The 22,126-nt window shown below is 40.1% G+C and overlaps 1 protein-coding gene and 1 long non-coding RNA gene across 3 annotated transcripts in view; one reads left to right on the top strand and one right to left on the bottom strand.

The window, feature by feature from the left end:
* Window positions 1-875, bottom strand: part of lrfn5a (leucine rich repeat and fibronectin type III domain containing 5a) — an 82,333-nt gene extending 81,458 nt beyond the window's left edge. The window contains exon 1 of one of the 2 annotated variants that reach the window (XM_034674362.1): window positions 771-875. The gene's annotated coding sequence lies outside the window, so the exon portion shown is untranslated. The remainder of the gene's footprint in view (window positions 1-770) is intronic. The other variant, XM_034674363.1, reaches the window with a different exon arrangement.
* The window catches only part of LOC117805806, a 75,898-nt gene that overhangs the window by 12,005 nt on the left and 41,767 nt on the right, over window positions 1-22,126 (top strand). Inside the window, exon 2 of the long non-coding RNA XR_004629526.1 lies at window positions 14,498-14,591. This is a non-coding gene — a long non-coding RNA (uncharacterized LOC117805806). The remainder of the gene's footprint in view (window positions 1-14,497; window positions 14,592-22,126) is intronic.

Below are 22,126 nucleotides of genomic sequence, written 5' to 3' on the forward strand. Positions count from 1 at the left end.
CTGACAAAAAAAACCTTCTTTTAAACAGAACTGCTTGGCAGCTAACCTGACAGCTGTTAGTGTTTTCCCTCAGTTTCCTCACTAAGTCAACACCGGCTTAATCCCCTGCGGAAAAATAAAGTTTTATTCATTTATTTTAACTTATTTATTTCATTTTGGGTTGATGCTATTATGACTTTGTGAAACAGGTGGTCCAGGCATGCGTAAGTGTAATCCACCCAGAATACTGTTATTTGTTCCACACTGTTAAGTCCTTTGAGCTGCATTTGGGTGATATGTCTGGCTGAATACATTTCCACCGGCTGAAGCAGATGGTTTGTCCGCAAAAAAAGGGAAAGAGATGAGGATAAGAAGGAGCTGAATGGCAGTGTTAAGCACATACACAGCACATTTTTAAAGGCAGTTTACAGATGTTTGCATTCGGGAGAGACGGATTATGTTCTACAGTATGGGACAGTCTCTGTTTCAGAGAAACAAAGAAAGGGTTAACAGCTGCACAGATCTACAGTGCATCTGATAGCTGGCAGTTTGGGGCTACCTTGTCAGAAGCAAAACATATATCTTACACACTGCAAGATAATCAGGCAGATTTTTGGCCTGATTCCCCCTTCTGATGAAAGTGTAGTCACATTTTTTGATGGTTCAAAAGATTATCTTGCCTGACTTTTTGACGTACGCTAAGAGGGATTTCACTTCCCTTGATCTTCTTGGAAAAACATCCTATTCACACCAACTTATAATTGTAATTATTAAACATGATCAATATTTACCATTAGATATTCTGATGTGTGGGTGAACTCAGAGGATGGCTGAACACGCGCTCTGTCTGGATCGTCACGTTGAACTAAACCATAGCCAATCAGGAAGCGGGTAGACTGAAGACAGAAGCACAAAGAACACAGTCATGGTGATGTTAGTCAATGCAAAGCCTTAAGTTGGTTAGGTTTACGTTAAACATAGAGGATTTGTTTCAGCAACACAAGTGTTAATGTATTCTGTAGAACATACCCCAACTGAACAGACAGGGGAAGGAGTTCAACAGTAATTGCAAATTGCAATGCATGTGCAACATAGCAATGCAACTAGCAACAGTACACTTCAATGACCATAGCATAATGCTTGTCGTGCACTTTGTTTGTTTACTCTAAAATCATGTTAACTTTGAGAGATTTTAAGAGATTTCCAGTTTGGAGTTGTTGCTCTGGTTGTTGGTGAATCTAATCTGTGAATGTGTGGTGTGCTGTGTTTGCGTTTTTGTTCTACTCCGCACCATAGACTTTATAATACATGATGTCCAGCCCTAGTCTTCCTGTAGTCAGGAAGTCACGTTCTTCCAACACTTATTGGATGAAAAACTATTAAATATTGACCATTTAACTAACAAGTGTTAGAACCCAGAGTTAAAGATGATAAATGCGAGCATGAAAATAGCATTAGGTAAATAATTCAAAGCTTTTTTAAAGTCTTAAAGGCCTGTGAAAAAAGCAGAGCTCTGGAAGAAGCTCTTTAATTGGAGTTTCAAAACATCCTAATTTTCCCAGAACAGCATGATCATGATCCGTTCAGCAATCCTTAATATAAATGTAGCTAGAGTGATGTGGTTACAGCTTGGAGACAGCACTGGCCTTCAACCAAAACAATCTCTGCAAACCTTGAAGAAAAAAAATAGTTGGAGAAGCGAGAAGGAGACGGTCCACCGCAGAGACACAAATGCCTTTGATCTGCAGCACCATAAAAATGGCCAGCCAGCACACACTCACACACAATGTGTATGTATGCATGTGTGTTTGAGTGTGCACATAATAATCATACATCTCTCTATAAAATGTCAGTGGACTTCAAAGGGACATCAGACGAGGATGCAGATGCACGCTGCAAACCGCATAATTACAAGAAATAGACCAGCATTTATTCTGTTACAACGTGCGTGCGTGCATGCATGCATGCGTGCATGTGTGTGTGTGTGTAGGACAGAAGTATCTTCTTTATTTTGGCCAAGTTTGTATCCTTGACCATAGAGTTAAGCAAGTGTAAAGAGATTTAAATTGCAGAAACTTTCAGATGGAGTTAAAATTGCTCCATGGTGCAAAGTTAAAGATACAGGTGGGAATGCAAAAAATGCACAGAATGTAAAGCAACTAAATACAAAAATTGATAATCTAAAGATAAATAAATACAAGAAAGCAATAAAGGTAAAGTACAAAGAAACAACAGCAGCCCAGTGGGATCAATTTCCAGACATAATGTTCTTCTAGTTGCTGACATATTGACTCTATTACGCCATCTAACTCAATTAGTATTCCATAAAGCAGCCGGTTATCAGCAACTGATCTGGCATTAGCGAGAAAAAATTAAGAAATTATACAAATGAAAAAAAGTTTCAACTTCCAAATCATTGAAAAACATTTCACTTTATGGCTTAGATCAATTCCGAACATTGGAGAGGTGCATCAATACTCCAAAGTCTCATTAGCAGTTCAAGTGCTTCTGAATGCTTTACATAGACATTTGCATCTTGCCTCAGAAACCAACCGGCACATACATATTAAAATACTCAGAGGGAGAAATCCACCCCACATTTTTCTCATTTAGTTATAATCAGCCTGGAAATACTGGATTGAGATTTGGGCACATTTGAGAAGAGAGGGAATCAATTTGTTTATGTTTACTCGCTAATGCTGGATTTTTAGGAGCAGCTTGTGAAACTTCAGCTTTAAGGTGCAATTTCTTGTTTGTTTCTAGTCCTATATTGTGATAAATGCATGTCCCGTTCAGCCTGGGATGATGGGTGAATGACATATTAACACCCTTATGTCATTCATATGTTTAGAACACTACACTGGCTGCTGACATATGGGGCGAAACACCAACAAAATGGATTTAGGTTAGTTCTGTGTCACTGCCCTCCTGCAAAGAGTTTGATTGAACTAAACTTAGACTATAAATGCATAAAAAACACTTAATTGTGCTAGTGTGCTGCAAAACATTTACAGAATACACTGCCTGTATGCAACGCACTTTGGTGAGGTTTTTTCAAAGCAGTTCATGGTTTACTGGGGAGGGGATACGACCTATTTCTCTTATGGCTGACCCCTGTGAGTCTAAACCCACTGAACCGGGTGTGTTTGTGCTTTGCCCTGCTGCCTCTAGAGCTGCAAACAGTATGTTTATTTATACATTATGTATACAGGCCCCCACTTTATTCACACAATGACACACACATAAAGACAAATCCACACATGCCTATATAAGAGCAATTTACCATTTGAAATCATATATATGATTCATGGTTTCCATGTGTGACCAAGAGTGACAGATTGATGCAGCTGCATTATGTAAAAACACTAATGTGCTCACTGTTAAAAACAACGCTCCTTTGAACATGGCGCAGTATAAAGAGCTTCTTCACAGCATTCCAGTTAGATCTTGCGCTCTTCATTTAGCTGAATGAGAAAATGTTGGGACACCAGCTTCTGAAGGTTTCCAGCAATTGTCTTTTCTTTGAGGTGAACAGATAAAACCACACCAGCAGCACTAAGCTGCTTTAAAAGCTGTTTGCGTGCATAAACAACATTCTATACAGTTTGCTCTGATCTGACATTTGTTCTTCTTGCCCATGAACCACCTAAGCTCCCATAATGCCTTTCAAAAACCCCAGTATGACAGGTTCTCTTGGAGATTACACTTTAATCCATACAATAATATTGCATAATAATGCAGGGCTACACTACCTATATGCGGATTACACCAGATCATGAAACACCCACCATCTGGGTGGCATTGCATTAGTAACCCTCCTTATTAAAGTGGAACTTCACCCCAGGCAGAGGCAAACCCCAAACACTGTGTTATATTGAATAATGCAGTATGCAGTAGCTAATTAATCTTAACCTGCCCTTTTTCACCCAAGCACACAACAAAATACACTATCAAGCTACTTCATGGTGCACATGTGTATTATACACACAGGACTCTGTATTACAGTAAAAGGGATTAAGACTAAGGCAGATGTTTAGTCTGACAATGAACTAAATGTATCAGATAAGGAGGACATGATATGATGAGATGTTCAATTGTAGAACATGTGAATACTGTATTAATAACTGGACACGAAAATGAGCTTATCAATTAAAGCATTGGTGAACCACCTCATCTTTACTGTACATCTTCTCTGCTCAATCACCAAACACTGACACAGCCGTTTTTGTTATTCAAACAGTGCAGAACAGCCAACGTAGACATTAAACGCGTAAGGTTTGGATCTGATGAATTGGCTTCAGTTTGAACTGGTTTCTTTGTAGGAGAAGAAGTCTGTTGGCAGCACTTTAAGATCAGGATCAAAGTATGTGAATCGGTTTATTGAATCTATTGAATCTGCTGGACTTCGTTCTTTAGGGACTCAAAAAGAAGATGTTTGTCACAAGTCAGCATTTAATGTGCAAAGCAGCTTGTTGAAACTTAACACAAATAGTTGATTTCAATATAAGTTCTGCTTTTCACGAGGCAAATAGCCAATCATGGCATAGGATTTCAGAAGAGCCACTGGGTTAGCCAATGAGATTTCAGATGTCAGGGATGATCATGCCCACATCTAGTGGGGGAATAGAGGAATGGGGGGAAGACATCTAGCAAAGGGTCGTGGCTGTGAGTAGAACCAGTGACTGAGGTGAGGAGGACCATGGCCTCTGTATATGGGGTGCTTTAAACCGCTAGACCAACCAAAGACCAATAGAGTTATGGTGGATTGAACAGAAAAGCTTTTAAGAAGAAAGATCTTAGTTCTACTGAAATAAAGTTTTGTTTAGCTTTGATTAATTCAACCTTTTTCTTCGATGAATAAGTCAGTAAGTATTTCTAAGAGTGAATGAATGTTGCTCCAAGTTGCTTTGAGAAGTTGAGGCACGTATGATTGTAAACACCCTTTTTTCAAATCTACTCCCAAGACTAGAGTAATTGTCACTTTTGGACTTGAGCTGGGTTTGAAACAACATACTGTACAGACCTTAAAAATCAGACTCTTTCAGACACAAATATATACTGCGTTGGGTCATGTACAAAAAACAACCCAAGAGCAATAAAAAAGTAAGACTCCTGCTCTGTCTCGGTTGAAGCTGAGCTGTGAATTCTTCGTGTGTCTATTCTGGTTTTCTCTTTCAAGACTTCACTTTGACCGCGCTGGTTGTATCACACTGAGTTATGTGGATCTTGGCTTTCTCCCAAACAGTGATGTAATTATAACGTTGACGGTCATTTTGTCAGGCATTGTGAGCCACACACAGGTCGTAGCCTTTGCCTCTCTCACTTTGGAATATGACATTACACTAGCTCTACCTCACTCTCTCTGTCTTTCTCTGGTACAGAGGTGGACACTGAAGGCTTGTGAGGCTTTTTGCTGACATTAAACTTGCCTTCATATTTTGTCCCTGGTGTCAGTTTTGATCATTTCAATCTCTCCCTGAAAACACTGCCTTATTTGAAGGGATAATAGCAAGCTGTTGCACTGATGGAAAACCATTTAGCAGATTATCTAATTGCGTTATTATTCTAACCCTATTAGCTTGCTTTGGTCATTAGCATGCAGCTGCAAATTATCTCCAGTTCTAGCTGCAACCATTATCCGATGAGTACACTAAAGAAACATCTTGACACAACTGGGTCGATATTGTTAAAGCCATGTGCCTCCAGTTAATGTGAATGCAAAAAAGAAATGCACCTTTGGCCTTGACTACAAAAATTAAAACTAAACATGTTGAGCACAGAAACAAAACAGTTAAAAGTAGGAAGCAGTTAAGGAAGATGAATGAATGAAAGCAGATACTTTTAAAGAGAACAAGTCTGGTGCTGTGTTTCAAGAACGATAATGCAGGCAGGAGCATGTCCTCTGGAAGAAATCCAACACATTGAGTGAAAGAGAGACAAAAAAAAAGAAGTACTTTGTAAAATGTGAAAGAAAGGTTGTAACATCTGTGTAAATCTGCCTGCTTCTGGCTCAATCTGTGATATCAACAAGACCTGGATGTGAGCTGAAATAGGCTTATCCTTCCATTCTCTGGATCTTTTCAGTACCATTCGGTCCGAACACAAAGCCTGAGGCCTGATAAGAACTAGCAGTTGCATAGGAATTAAAGCATCAAGGCTATCAAGATAATAACTGTATTATGGACATCAAGCTGCAAGTTCATGTTATCACCCTTGAAGTATTTAAACGTTACTTTCAGCTTCGTTTTTGTCTTCATTTCCCTAATGTAACATTTCACTCCATTGTTTCTCTAGTTGCTGGAGATGCCTTATTAGCCCTTTTCATATTGCCACTCAATGGCACGATGTTTACACCTCTGCAAAGTCTCACTTTCAATATGAATGTCTCAGAGGCATGAAACGATATCAATCACTCAATGTCTGTTTGGCCCATTAGCCAGCTATCTCAGAGATGAGGCTAAAAACCTTAAGTGTCATATTTGACTCTGCTTTCAGCCTTAACGTCTTTTAAGCATGAAGTCTTGTTCTCAACAGCTGAGACTGATCTCCAAGGTTCACCACTTTCCTTCCTCTTTGGATTAAGGGTAGGTCATCCATGTGTTTATCACCTCAAGACTTGATTACTGTAATGCACTTTACTCTGGCATAGGTGAGGAAAACATTCACAAGCTCCAGCTCATGCAGAGTGCTGCTGCGTGGCTACTTGACTGGTTCACATAACTCCTGTTCTTTCCAATAAGCTGCTGGCTATCAGTCAGTGTTAGAATTTATTTCAAGATAGTATTACTTGTTTTTAAAGCCCCACATGGTCAGGCACTACTTTGTATTTGTGACCTCTTAACCTTTGCTGCTCCTGATCGCTGATTGAGATCTTCTGGCAGGAACTTTCTTAATCGGTTCCTGAATCTCAGCTTGTGCCTGAAGATGATCAGGCTTACTCTGTTCAGGCCTCTCAGCTTTAGAACTCCCTGCTTGAATTTCGTATGTTAGCTGAACCTTTAAAATCATCACTTAAATGATCTTATATCATAAGGCTTTCTTTTAACTGGTATGCAATTCACATTTAGTTGTTTTAACTGTTTTGACCTGCTTCTTTTTTCCTTAATGTGTGTCTCTACGATACCTTGTCACTTTTGTGTCATTGATTGCTTTCTCTACCTAAGCGTGTCTGCTTCGAATCAACACAAGAATCTGTTCTGCAGTTGGCTGTATCAACCTGAAGGATCTTTGACGTTTTATCGAAAAATGTAATGTGTGTTTTGGTTGGTGCAGCTAGGTTGCCTTTGCAAATGCTTGGCTCCACTGACCCAATATATCAGTACCCTTTGAAGCAATCTTTTGGCTTAATTTCTCAGAGTTGGAGAAACATGGAGTTGCAGTGTCCATTCAATATACAGTCAATGCCTCACACGCAATTTAATTACATTCACCCTCTCTGTCCTACGGCCTACCTCAACAACTATCACCAAAGTATCTTACAGTTGTTATATTTCTGTGTAAACAAAGATTTCAAAGAAGAAAAAGTGTAACATTTAAAAACAAACAAAAAATACCGACGACCAGCCTTAAATTAACTCGACCTCTGACAAGTCAAATCATAGCATCTGATTTTTGGGTGGCACATTGGATAGGGGGGCCAGTGTCAGCCCTTACCACACCTCTTGACACGCCCTTATTGTAATGCAATGTGAAATGACACACCAATATTACGCCAATATGGGATCAATATGAAAGTACAAGCATGGAGCTGTTGTAGACCTATGATAAGGGCTAATATCTGATCACCACAGCAGACCTTTTCTTATTTCAGTCAGACAACTCACGTTTACTTAATAAGTTTATTGCAGTATACAGTATTGTGTTTGGCGTGTGGGCTTCGAATTTCATCACTCCTCGTAGATTATTTAAATGCAGACATTAGGAGCAATGAGATAGGACTAACCCCCTCGGAGCCCGCAGGTGGAAGCCGGGGAGGAGGTGGGGACAAACTTCACACAGCACTGAGCAGAACAGCAGGAGCACTGCAAGCAGAGGCAGAGACAGGGAGGCTTGCCGTTTAAATAGACCGCCGAATGAGGATGTTGAGATCAGCTGATGGAGAGGTGGTGACGTGTCAGTATGATGAGCGCGGTTCGAGTTGTCTGCCTGAACTAGCTTGCAGGCGGCGCTCCATTAAATGTAGTTCTTTGAAAGCAATAAGCATAGGAGCTTTGATATTGAAAGTAAAGACTACAACTCAATACTGTATCAGTTATGGCACTGAAACAAGCAACAAATCATGTTACAAGCCTTTAAAATATCGATATAAAATGTTCATACAGGGGCCAATGACAGAGTCCATTAACCAGAAGTAGAGACATTCTCTTTTCTTGATGTGTGCATTTTTGGTGGGAGTCAAACACTCCCCTGGTGAACCTTGCATTTAGAGATAAAGAAGGGGAAACAGCAACATAATTCTCAGCAGGGTTATCTTGCGGTAACATTCAAAGGTTTTAGCCACTGTGACAGTGAGGTGCAGCCCTTTATTTGATCACTAGGATTTTAAATCGCTCCGTTATCATAGCCTCCTTCACTTTACTTTGATTTGTCAAAGTGGCTTCAATGGAAACTGTCTCCCTGTATTTACTAAGCAGCAAAAGTCATACACAAGTGACAGAATGGTTTCTTTTAAAATAGGTCATGTTGTTCCTTGTTGTTTCTTTTTTCTCTCTAAAGCACTCTCCTGATACTAAAAACTCACCCTCATTTTTTTGGTCTGTGTTTGGTTCAGACTAAACGTACATGAGACAATATGCACACTATATGGTTGTATTACAGGAACCAAGCAGGTGCCTACTTACTTACATGGCATAGAGTTGAGTTCTTTATAATATTATGACATCTTTATGAAGCGATAAAACAATGACAATGAATAACTTATTCGCTGTATGCTTTTGTACAATAATACCTGAAATACCAAGAAAAACATGAAAACACAAAGATGAGCTCATGCAAACAGGGATAAGCATGTTGGTCTGCACATCACCAACTTCTGTCTTTCTGCTTGATGGCTCATAAAACAGTGGAGGGCAGCTTATTGTTGAGTAACTGAGCACACACAATCATTTCCTTCATCTGTTTTTCTTTCCTTAACACAGGTAAAGAGGCAATTGCTCACTGTTGTCTAGCATTCTCCCACATTGAGAAAAAACATGTATTCTCAAACCCACACAATCTCGATTTCACACCCTGACACACATGCACATGTTCAGAGCAACTAGTTTATGTTCCAGGATCTGACCTGTTGTGCTACTATTGAAAATAGGAGGTGGGAGTGCCGCAGTATGTGGTGCGAGCAGTAGCCTGGCTGATCACACCGGAAGTGCAGTCCTATTTGCTGATCAAGGGAGTGTACTAATCAACTTCTATCCTATTCTTTTTAAGAGAACCGCAATGCAACTAAGCTCCAAAATTAACACACTTTTATTTTTAAATGTCATGCCTTATTTTGTCCCTTTCAGCCCACCATACTTAAGCCTATGTCACATTTTACTCAATAAAACTCCCAGACAGCTCAGTTGACAAGTCAAAAGTCACCTTGTGTGTCAAATGGAATCTAAATGTCACCAAAGCACTTCAAATTTGAGATACCACCTACAAACTAGGCAGACAGTGCAGTTAAGCAGACTGATGTTAGCAGGAAACTGCATCATGGAGGCCAGCAGAGCATTATCTCAGAGCGTTAGAATCACCACAGACCTGTGGATGAAACTAAATCAAAGATGTTTACGGTGCTTGATAAAGGGGTAGCAACTGACTGCAGGCCAGTCCAAATTATAGACGACTCAGGGACGTCCTCAAGTTGGCATGTTTTGATATGTCTTACTATAGTGGGGAACAGTAGTTTTATTCAGCATCTGTATGAGCCTGAGAGAGCAAGGCAGGAACTCCTGAAGAGTGTAAATGCGGTCACATTCACCAGGGATCACTGGATATCATTAATTTATCATCTCTGAATAACTACTCACCATATTGACACTGATTGGACATTTTGTACATGCACTCCTGCATATTTCTTCATGTTTAACTGTGTTTACCTACAACATTAAAAAATAAAAATAATTATCACCATGTTTCTTGGAATAAGAACACGACAAGCATCTGTCTCCACTCTCAAAGTCATGGTTTCAGGCCTCACTGGTCAAGACCATAAAGTACATTCATTGCATTTAATTCCTAAACCAGGCACTAGTTAAAATATCTTTACATTTTTTTTATAGACTTAAATGCTATTTTGAAATGCAAAATAATGGAAGTTCAAACATGCCATGTGATAAAGATTGTATGTATGATAAAAACATGTCAGTGGCTTTGAAATCAGTCAGGCTAGTGTGAGCTTATTTGAACCATTCCAACCAACAATTTTCATGTTTTGGTTCACTCTCCCAGCTCTCACAGCTTCACTTCCTGCTCAGCACCAAACAGCTGATAACAAGCCGTTAGATGCTTCCCCCTGGAAAACAGCTGAGCTTTTATCAGATGAAGAGGCAGATATTTATTTTGGGAGCTAGAAACAAAAAAAAACACAGCATAAAGACTGAAATGTGTTGCTCTGTGCAGTTATGGAAATCTAAGCTCACAGATTCACCATACCAGTAGTCAATATTTTGTACACAACTCTGAACTGCTGCTGATTCCAGGTTTTATCATTACTTAGGTATAATCTAAATAATCAAAGCAGTCGTTCTTTTTTCGAGCCATTGCAAAAAGTATAGACAAGGTAAGAGGCAAGTTTGCGTGTTTTTACCAACTGCAAATCCACTTCTGTTCCCCAGGGTGTGTGTGTGTCTGTGTGTGTGTCTGTGTGTGTGTGAATGCAGGTCTGAGTGTGTTTTTGTGTGATGTATCTTTTCACAGTCTCAAGGAAGACTGCTTTGCTAAGAAGTGCTAAAAGCTTCAAATGCAACAGTGACAGGTTGCTCAGCGCGATTGTGTGTGTGTGTGTGTGTGTGTGTGTGTGTGCGTGCGTGCGTGTGTGTTTGCGTGCGTGCGTTCTGCTTCCCTGCAACTTCCGTCACGCTGCTGCCCACCAAGCATGCCACATGTCACAACCACTTTACTCATAACTCTTCACACATAGACCTAGAATACACACTTTCAAACAGCGACTCTCACACACACAGCTGCCAAACACTGTTTCAGACCGATCTTACTCCACAAAAAAGATTCACATGGTTTGCAATCAGTGAGGAATGTGTTGCATACTGATCGATTGATGCAAGGTCAGATGGAGAGGTGAGGGGAGGCAGAGGAAGAGTGAGCAGGGAGTGTTGTGTTCACACTTCTCCCAGTGTGTCATTACTGGGTGATTATGGTGGTAATGATCCTGCAACTTTAAAGCCTGCCAACTCAACATACACACCGTATTACTGCTCTCATTTTCCTCATCTTTATCAGCGGGGAGCGGTGACCTTAATCACTTCAAATCAAGATAATTGTAAGGGTCTCTTGGGAAGAGGTTTTTTTTAAAACATGGGCTTCATTCGTCTTCTATTAAAATAATAAAATAGATATGTCAATGCCTCTTTAAAAAAACAAAAACCTTATTACCTTTTGCTTGAAGAAGACATTCCCATACATAACTGTATCTTGTGCTCACAAGATAAGAACACATTTGCAAGGAATAGAGACATACCAACACAAGGTAATAGCCATTTTGCACAGGATAATATCTTACAATATATATAAAAAACATGTCAGCATAAGTAAGTATCAGTTTTCCAAGAAGGATAATAACAGAACTTTTAGCATGCATGCAGATGACATGTTCACAGAGGACAATAACCTACAGGAAAATGGATGTGTTTACAAAGGATTACATGTGCACACAAGATAAGAGACTTATTTGCACAGGATAATAACATGCTAACAAGATACTACTCTGTTTGAAAAAGAAAGCATTATGTTCACATTAAATTATACTTTATTAGCTTAAAGTAGCCCCATCACACAAGATAATATCATCTACATACAAGTTAGTCTGTGGTGTGCACAAGATAAAAGCATGTTTAAACAGGAAAACTGATCTTGACAAGAGAGAAACTTGTGCATTATTAAAATAAATATCACCTTGCATAATTTAATGGAGCTGTGTGGAAAATTAATCAATTTAATCGCTATCAGTTCAGCACTGAGAGCTCTTAGGAGCTGCTCATTTAGCAAAGTACAGAGAAAAGTCTGGTTGAACAGGCAGCTGACAGTAGAAGTTGGTGAGGTGAGTGTGCATAGCTGTGAACGACTGCGAGGCACGACTTTGCTTGAGAAGAACAATGAACTCAGCAATTACCATTCCAGGAAAAATATCAGATCAGTTTGGAGATAAAGTTTCGGTCTAGAAGGATGTTAAGGTTGGCAGAAAAAAATATTTAATTCAGCTCAAATATAGTCCACTTCGGTGGTCATAGACCAACAGCAGCTTGTGCAAAATCTGGACTTTATTTATGAATGTATAATGAATAAAAACGATGATCAGTCTGTGAATGTGTATTTTTGGATCACCAACTTCCATCCATCCATCCATCCATCCATCCATCCATCCATCCATCCATCCATCCATCCATCCATCCATGCATCCAGCCATCCAGCCATCCAGCCATCCATTATCTTTACTGCTTTATAATAATTGAATACAAAATGCAAGAAGGTCAGGAATTAGCATACTCGTATCGCAGGATTTGTCTGACATTTGGGTTCAGCTGTTGCAGAGGACACTGTCATATATTATTAAAAGGAAACATAAATTCATGTTGGGAGCATCAATATGGAGACATTATACAATATGTATAACAAGAGCAAGGGATTGTCATACACAGTATGTCTAAAAAGTTGTTTCCATTACCATGAATTATTGATGATGTGCAGGAGGAGGCCAGAATATAAACCCTAGTACGAAGCTGATGTAACTCAAAGAAGTTGATACACAAGTGATTGAGTGTGTATGAGTTAGGCTTCAGAAAATGCCCAAAATGCAACAAAAAACATCTTTCATTGCATTCTTCCAGTTACAATGTGTTGAATTAAAACTGTACATTTCTATTGTGAAACCCTCCAACACTCCTAAAAATCCACTCGACATTTAAGCATAGTTCTAATTGCTTAAGTCCTCACATCTCTGTTAAGTGGCTCAATAGATTAATACAGCTTATTTTGTATCATGGTGTGATGCACTGTGTTCATGTGTTTGATTTGTTTATTCGTCTGCATTTGAACATGTGCCACTATGTGCTAATTCCCTCTGTCACATGTTGAAACATATCAATTATGTCCGCTCACTTGTGTGTTTCCCCTTGTGTTTGAGTATCTGCGTGTGTGATGATGTTATGCTGGATCCATTATGCCCCCTGTTTGTCAAGGAACACAGAGGCATGGCTCACTGCCAAGCCTGAGACCTATCAAATGCTTGTGTGTTCATGTGTGTTCATGTGTGTGTGTCATAAACAGGAAATTAAATCAGACTCAACCATGGGAATTGTAGGAAGGCAATTTGTTGCTTTGTATCAGATTTCCCCAAAAATTCTAATGAAATTAACAGGCGTGGGGCGTATGTAATAATTTATTCCATCTAGAGAGGCTGCAAATTATCTTGTGTGTCATTGTCTGTACATGTTTGTGCACTTGTCTATGTGTGTTTGTGGAAATATGAATGAAAGAAGAGTTACTTCACAGTCAGGCCTCAGGCATTCTTTGGCATCACTCACTTTCTTTTCTCCAGTATTTCTGATGCTCTCTCACTCGCTTCCATCTGAGTAAAGGGTCTGCACTGAGAAGCAGGTCGACAGTAACTCTTCCACACTCTGTCTGTGTGTCTGTTCTTCACTCAGTCTTTTGTCTTACTACCAGTTTTTATTTTGGCGTCAATAGAACCCAAATGAGGAGGCTTGCATGCAACGTTAACCCACGACCATATTCCCATTAGCCAACAGTCAGACACACAAACACACTCACACACAGTAGGGGTACTCAGAGAATTGGCTGTGAAGCTGCTCCCAGCTTGCCCACTGTGAACTGAATTGAGCTGTACAAACAGCATTTAAACAGTTAGGCTAATGTACGTGTGTGTTTATGTCTCTGTGCTTAATATATTTGGAATTGAGACAAATATGACACTGTAACGTTGAGAATGAATAACCAAGGGTACAGGATATGAAAGAGAAATAAGACATTTTCAAAGAGAGTTTGTGGGTTGAGGGAGAAGATAGAAGGAATGAGGAAATTAATTTAGACAGAGAAATGGAGAGACAGGAAATAGAAGACAGGAGCAGACATAGCCCAGGGGTTTGGCAAAGACAAATGAAGCGACTGAACAGCGTATGACTAGAGGCCAGCGTTTTTTGTAATATCATTTCTGACAATAACTGAGATCAACCAGCTGAATGAAACTTTAGTTGTCTCGCCATAGTTATTCAGAACAAGGAAGGTTGTTATTCAAATACACAAATCTGAAATAACTAAACTGGATAAAATTTTTGTTTGATTTCAGCTCATTCAGATCAATCCAGCTAACCATCATGGCCAAGAGAAGAGGATGCACAAAGGACTGAAGTGATTGGATCTGTACAGATTCTACTGCCAAGGTATGGGACACATTTTGGTGCTTTTTTGGCTTTTCTTTCAACTGTGAATTGAAATATGACCTGCACAAGTTAACCATTCCGATACCTTGGACTGAAAATAAGGCCGAGGGGTAATTAGCTTTGTATAGCCTATAGTCTGGAAGCATACGAACACAGCTGAAATGACTTCTTGCATACTGGTCGGGTCAAATTGGACCCGTTTTGACATTTGACAGCAGTATGAACACCCCAAATGTCACTTTTCTGGCCTAAAATGTTATTACATTTCCCAATGTTGCTCAAAATACATGACAATCTTAACATTTTGCATTTTTTACACACTGAGGCTGTTCTATGTCAATCAATTGAGATGGAGTTTATATCATCCAGTTTGGGTCAAATCAAATCACCAAAAATGGTGGTTTTAGGTTAACTTTAAACTGGTCAACTGTACAGGCTATGTCTGTGTATTTTTTCATGAGGCAGAGAGACCTTAAAACTGCCACGAGCTGCTTGAATTCCAACCACTTGGGCCCAGGCATGAACATAGGCAGGCATCTGTTGGTCTTTGTAGAGTCATGGGTGAATGTTAAAACAGTAAAAGAGTGCAACTGCGTAGGAAGGTTCATGTATGGTGCACATAAAGTACAGAAGTTTAAAGGTCAGAGGATGCTTTGAAACAGTTGTGAGATTAGAACCTGCAGACCAACACAAAGAGCTGCAATGCAACAAAATAATGTCAAAACAAAAAATGTTAAATGACGTAAGATGCAGCCGCTACCATGAATCTTGTCATTGCCATGTGGCTGCAACCAGCGACCAAAGCCAGATGGCTATATTCCTGTTCGTAAGTATTTATGCTAAGCTACTTTTGATGCCTTTGGCCTAGATCCAGACCATTGAATCAACTCAAACCAATCTCAGACTGGTTAAGCAATTCAGATAATCCTGATGTGTTTATTGATAGCTGTTCCACCATTTCCACCATGAGAGCCAAGTTGGCGGGATTAAGATGGGAACGTGATTTCCTTTGATGGGCTGAAGGGCCTTCTGTTTACACATGTACTCTACTTGTAAACCTGGACTCTGATTTGAGCTATCATTGGCACATGACCCATGACATTATCCAGTAAATAAATCAGTCAGTAATTCACTTTCTTCTCGCCGGGCTCTCCTAATGGCTGGGCTCCTGGTGGCTTCATGTAAGCATCATGTCCCGATTTTAGGAACCAGGGTAAGCCCTGGTTATCCTGGTTTTGAGAAACCTGGTTTTATTATATGGAGAACTCTGAAAAAAACAAGTTAACTTGGTTGTGACTGCTTGCCATTGGCTCCTGTGGCTGAAGCCATGATAAAAGGGGTTCTTTCGTCAGCCTCCAGCTGTGTTTTGGCTCTGCTCTTGTGTATTTTATTGAATCGACATAGTAAATTCCATTGAACAAACACTCTGAAGAAGGCCTTGTGCCAAAATGGATAAGCGTTTGTTCATTGTGATACAAGCCAAATAAACTACCTAAATGTTGGCGTTTTGTCCTCCTTCACGTGGAATTTGAGATATGCTGCCTTTTTCTATTTTTTAACACTTTTGGAACTTACACCAAGCACTCTGAGAATCCTCATTGATGAAGTGCCACCCCCCCTTCCAACTGATACTTAACAAAAATCAGCTATACATGTATCTTTTTAGTGCGCATTATTTTATTCTTTGCTTAATCTGTCACTTTGAAAAACAAAATTTGTAGTAAATAAATAGTACACTTACTTCTCCAGGCACCTCTTTCATCACTTATAAAAATGAAACTGTCAATTACTGAGGATACCAGTGGAGAATATGCACATGTTAGCTTAAATTCAGCCACTAAACACTATTATGGCTTATTTTGTCACATACAGAAATGTCCTCTGACAGTTAAGTCACTCGCAAAACAAAAGAAGCTTTTATTGTCCCCTCTCCTCTTATTTTTTTGTTATTTCTGCATCCCTCCTCTCTCTCCCCTCCTTTCTCTACACTCTATGTCCCTATTTGTCCTCTGCTTCTTGACTGATTTGTTGTGATGTAAACTGTTTCTTATTTGACCTCTACTGTGCAGTTCCTCCTCGAAAATCCATCTCTCCATCCATGTGACTTCCGCTCCACTGTCTCTCCTCTGTCACTCCATTCCTTCTTTAATCTCTTCATATTTTTCTAATATGATTTTCTCGTGTTTCCTGTGTCTTCTCCTCTCTGTGTTTGCACTTATCTCCACCTTCCCATGTGACTTAACCAGTCCCCTTTTTTTCTCTCTTTTTCCTTTGTCTCAATTCCCCTTGTTGTTCTCTCTCCTTGTATCATCCTCTCAATTACCTTGTCTGGACAGCATCTGGCAGCCTGGCCCAGCGTGCGCGTGCAAGTGTGTGTGTGTCAGTGTGTCGGCGTATGTGTGTGTGCAGGTGACCAGGTGTCTTGGATATGCTGCGCTGGGTTCTTGTCATTGTGAATGCAGCAGCTGCTAACAGATAACAAGAAGCTGGCTTCCCCACAGGTTTGCAGACAAATTAGGAAAGCAGTCACATTATTCAGTCAGGACCTTTCCTGTGTCACCCTGGGCTCCATCCGAAACAAATGGCCACTTGTGGAGGGGAATAATCACCATCTTATTCAATCAGCTACTTGGAAAAGAACATCAGGCGTATAGATCAAGAAACAGACACTCATGTTGATCTATTAAAGCAGTGTAATGTGATATCCAAAGTAATGATATGGTAAGTTTCTTAATAAACTTCAAAGTAGTTTTAATGAATGAATGTTCTCTAATAACCTTGTGTAGTGTTGTTAAATTATTTTTTTAAAGCTTCAGCTCTGTTGCAAGTACAGTATACTGTAACGTGGATGCTATGAGCTGAAAGGCAAGCCTGTTTTACTAACTGCACTATGTCACCCGATCATCAACTAAATACAGTGTTGGGAAAGCTAACTGTAACATGTAGCAAGCTCGCAACTCTACAATGAATTACAGTGACTGCACTGAGGTTTCCCCCCAAAAGAGATGCAACAAGCTAAGTACAAGAACACGGCTAAAGTAGTGAACTACATCAAAGCTATTTGCTTTAAGACTGAACTGAGCTTGGTTGAAAGTCAAACTAATCCCATGTGTCTCTGTCCATCTCTCCATAATTGAACTGTTGTATGCTTCTTTAGAGTATGATCACTTGACAAAAACAGGGGGCGCGGATTTGGCCTCATGGTTTAATCGCAAGCCCATATAGCAAGCGGTCATGGTTGGTTTCCAGCCTGCGGCCCCTTTCCTGCATGTCATTCCCCCACTCTCTCTCCTAGTTTCCAGCTCTATCCAATGCCTTAACCTCTCTATTAAAGGTGTATAAAGTCTAAATCTAATGCTGTTGGCCTAGCAGACTAAGGTTATGTTCACACTGCAGGTAAAAGTGTCCCAAATCCAATTTTTTTGGCATCAAGTGACCAAGGCAGATTTTTTAGAGGCAGTGTGAACACTCAAATCTGGCCCAAATCTGTCTTTTTCAAATCAGATTTAGACCACTTCTATATGTGGTTCTGAATCAGATAATGCGACCTCGGTGTGAACGGCCAAGGCGGATTTGATACTTTCATGATACTTGATGATACTTTATAGCGACACATGTCACAATTCTGCACGGCGGTAGCCTTGGATAATGGAGGATAGCAACAATGGAGCAAGTCAATGGAGGGACAGCGAGGTCTTGGACCTCATAAATATATGGGGTGACACTTCCATACAAGCAAAGCTTGAGGGTTGTTCCGCACCTGGTCATTCATTCTCCGGCTCCCACTGTACAAAAACTTTGTAACAAAGGCGAGAATGCTGACTTCCTCCATGTTTACGTTTGTGAAACAGCTGCATGTGAAGTTATTGTTACTGTTCTTTTGCACATGCGGGGCAGTTCGGAGCCGCAGTTTACACAGGAATCAGATACAGGTCACATTATAGATGGTAATGAGAACAGGCAAACAAAAAATCGGATCTGAGCAAAATATCGGAATTGAGCATGAAGCCTTACAGTGTGAACGCTAAAGTCCCCATCGCAGTGGTTGCAGGTTTGACTCCAGGCCTTTACCATTTGCAGCATGTCTTCCCCTACTCTCTACTCCCACATTTCCTGTCTCTCTCCAGCTTTCCGATCCATTAAAGGCAAAAATGCCCCAAAACATAACTTTAAAGAACTACGCACAGTTGCCCGAAAACAGGAAGTGGTTGAACTTATCCCACTTCTTCCCCAATCTAACATCCAACTCCTCTTCTCTAACCTCATTTACCGTGGACCTCTGTTATCCTAGACCATTTCACAGAGGTTGGTCATGTTATCTTTTTTGGTAATCATCTCTGTCCCCCAGTTGGGTGAACTTATGCTCGCATGTCTGCACATTTGCCAGCAATAGAGACGTCATAAGCATCAACTGAAGGATTAGACAGGGATGTCACGTCATAGCTTCTGTGGACGCTACCACACCACTTAATCAATTAAACAGCTAAGCTGAAAAGCTTTTAGATTCAGAAAACAGCGTTGCTACCACCAAGCTAGTGAGGGGTATAGTTAAATTACCTATGCTATGTGGCTGTTTGTTGTGTTGTTACCGCCAAACATGGTCTAAAGAAATAGAGCTGGAATCATTTAATTGGTTAGGACTGTAGAATAAGGTCTCAAGGTTTTGCAGTGCTGCTCAGACAAGACAACAAAGTTAATGATGTTCTCTCAGGTTCTGTTTTTCAGCTTAAATCTACTATGGTAGGCACTTTTAACTATTTCCCAACTTTTGTCTGATCTGTATAGATTAATCTTTAATGGCAATAATAATCTAATTCAGTGAAAAAAAAAAAAAAATCTGATCTACGGTTGAAGCCAAAAAGTTGGCTTCTGCAACCCAATCAGAAAAGTCAGACAGTTGCAGCTCCAAATAATGAAGCAGACACAACTGGCTTAGAAAAAAAAGGGGGGAAAAGTGGATTACAGCAATACAAGCTTCAAACGTTCATACCTTCGGGGCCTAGCAAAGGCTCTTTATTTTGAAACCTGACTGGATTATCTTTGCTGTTCTTATGTCTGACTTCCATCTGCCATGTGCAGCTTGACGCAGCCACACAGCAGCTTCATCAAAAATAGACCAGGTGCATATTTTTAGAGGACCAGAGTGGAGAGACGCTTCTTAGATGTTCCTGAAATCTTCTGTGTTGCAGCGGATGGAATCACAAGCATTATCTCGAGTGCCTGCCATCAGCTCCATCAACAGCTCCGATCGCTGGGTCTACCCCATAGGGCTTGGCTAGTTTTAGGACTTCAGCTTCTTTCAGTGCTACCAATTTCACTGCCATTTCAACTTCTTTCCACAAGTTTATTTCCAATCTCACTTCAAATAGAAATCCAGGTGCTTCAGAAGTTCAGCTGTTTCAAATCTTTGGAGTGGAAGAGATCTTAAAATACTCTTTGTATGTATTCTTGCAAGTTGTGGCAGGGAGTTGATGTTAAACTCTGTTTGAGTGCAGTTTATTTAGTAACAGAAAAAGATGGATGTCTTTTAGAAAAGCCACCTCTGAGGGTTTGTGTGTCAGATCTGAACCAAGCCCCTCTCATGTGAAGTTTCTCAATCCATCATCTGTGACTGCACGGCCTCCTCTTGATAAATGTAAACCTGTTTCTGGCACTTGATGCCAAACTTCCTCTGTGAGTGGCTTTTTTTATATCCTCCCAGAAAGTATTAGGTTTAATGTAACTAGGGACAGAAATGGCATAAGTGAATGCAAATCTACTCACTGCAGTTTCTGCAGGGCCCGCCTTCCCAAATGACTGTCTGCCAGCTGTTGAGCTGATGGTTGAGGGATGAAATGAAGAAAGACGATTAGAAAACCTGATAATAAACTTCTTACAGGGTCTTTTAAAGCCTCACAGGCCCTTTCTCTCTCTCTCTCACTCTCTCTCTGTCTCTCTCTCTCTCTCTCTCTCTGTTCCTCTCACTTCACCATCCCTGACTGTCTCTCTCATTCTCCAGAACTATTGAATAAATGATGAAACTCAATCTGGCTCTGCAATCACTCCAGTATTTTGTTTCTCCTTCCTTCTTTCAGCATGTGTTGCCGTCTCTCATTCTTATCTCTGCAATTGAATAAAGGATGAGATTGCAATGTTTTCCTTGCAGTTGTTTGTCCTTTAATCTCTCTTTTCATATTTCTTCTCTGTTTTCTGCTGGTAATTCCTGCAGGTATAACAGGACTACAACACCGGTGTTTCCTCCCTTATCGTTTTTATTACCTCAGTTAAACACTCCACTTTTTGGTGCATAAAAACATCCATAGTACTTGGAGATAAGACAGCTCCACTTTCACATTTTTTTGGCTGGGGGGGGGGGCTAGACTAGATGAGCAGAGGGGGGCGTGTGAGAGGTATCACAGCACCAGAACAATGCTTTAAAACAAGGGACAGTTTAATAATGGTTTATTGAACAAGTTACTCAACTAATCACAAATGCAATGAATGATTTGACATGACGTGTGATCAGTTTACTTCTGGTGTTGCCAATGTTAGCCGTTATCAAGGGGTTTTGACCAATCACAGTCAAGCATAATATACAGCCGGAAGATCAGTAAGAGAGCTGGGTAATAACAATGTATAATGTACAATATATTACAAATACAAAGCTGTTGCCTCGTGTACTAATAACAGGTATGTTTTCATTCAATCAAATTAATCAATTATTTAGTCAATCATATTAGTGATTATAAAAGGTCTCCCTTTTAATTAAGTATCAGTCTCAACAAACCATTGGTTGAGTTATATTCCATTACAGGACAACCTTTACTAAACCAGCTAAAATGCCACAACATGCAAACGAGATAATGAGAAGCAGCTGAAAATACTAGTTTTCTCAATCTGACTAAAAGTACTTGAATTATCTGCTGTTGCTGATTCACTGCGGCATCACAGCATCACTACAGGAATACAAAAGAGGTGTCTGGATCCAATAAAGAATATCTGGGTGGAAAGCAACACAGATGCTGCTGCTTCGCCGCTGCTGGCAGAGGATTTTCACTGGATAAACTCTTTCCTCTGGGCAATAAAAACACCCTGAAAGTCAGAAAAAGACCCCTATTTCCATGCATCTGTGTTTTTACAGATAAGTCATGTCATGTTTTCTGACTGTAAAGTAGTTTTATTTATCCATTCTGGTCGACTCACACTCTTGTTTTTTATTAGATGATGGCAACTTCTTCTTTCTTAAAGCAGAATCTCTTCGGGATCACCTCAGTCTCTGTCATCATCATAGCTTATACGATACAATACCACACCGTCCTTGTCAATCTGTCTGTCTATCTCCTCCTTTACTATCACCCACCCCCATCTCCATCCCTCAATCCATTTCTCCATCCTGATGTCACTCTCTCTCTTTCCTCTCTCCATCCCCTCATCTGATGGCGTAAATATTTCATGTTTATTCTTCAAGGAGGCTCTTTGTTCCAGCCACTAGTGTTTTCTTCCAAAACACTTGGGATGATGTGCATTCGCGTGCATATGCGCAGCACTTGTGTGGT

The sequence above is a fragment of the Notolabrus celidotus genome, chromosome 22 (genome assembly GCF_009762535.1).
Source record: "Notolabrus celidotus isolate fNotCel1 chromosome 22, fNotCel1.pri, whole genome shotgun sequence".
In the NCBI taxonomy this organism is placed as follows: domain Eukaryota; kingdom Metazoa; phylum Chordata; class Actinopteri; order Labriformes; family Labridae; genus Notolabrus; species Notolabrus celidotus.